Consider the following 270-nt stretch of genomic DNA (forward strand, 5'->3'; position numbering starts at 1 on the left):
GGTAAAAAAGAATATTAGAGCGAAATTACAAGTTATGTTTTTCGACACAATATTTATTTGAGGTTGATAATCCTATGCATTTTGATAGGTTATTAATTGCAAACTTTACACACAAAAATGTAAAAATTAGCATACGTGCCAAGCTACACCGTTAACCACTCCTCCATCTCAACAATCTTCACTCAAATAAGGATTAAATGGTCATATAAACTAAAATTGTAAAACATCATCATTTGAATATATTTTTGACACTAACATGTAATATCTGTG

The sequence above is a fragment of the Penaeus monodon genome, chromosome 27 (genome assembly GCF_015228065.2).
Source record: "Penaeus monodon isolate SGIC_2016 chromosome 27, NSTDA_Pmon_1, whole genome shotgun sequence".
In the NCBI taxonomy this organism is placed as follows: domain Eukaryota; kingdom Metazoa; phylum Arthropoda; class Malacostraca; order Decapoda; family Penaeidae; genus Penaeus; species Penaeus monodon.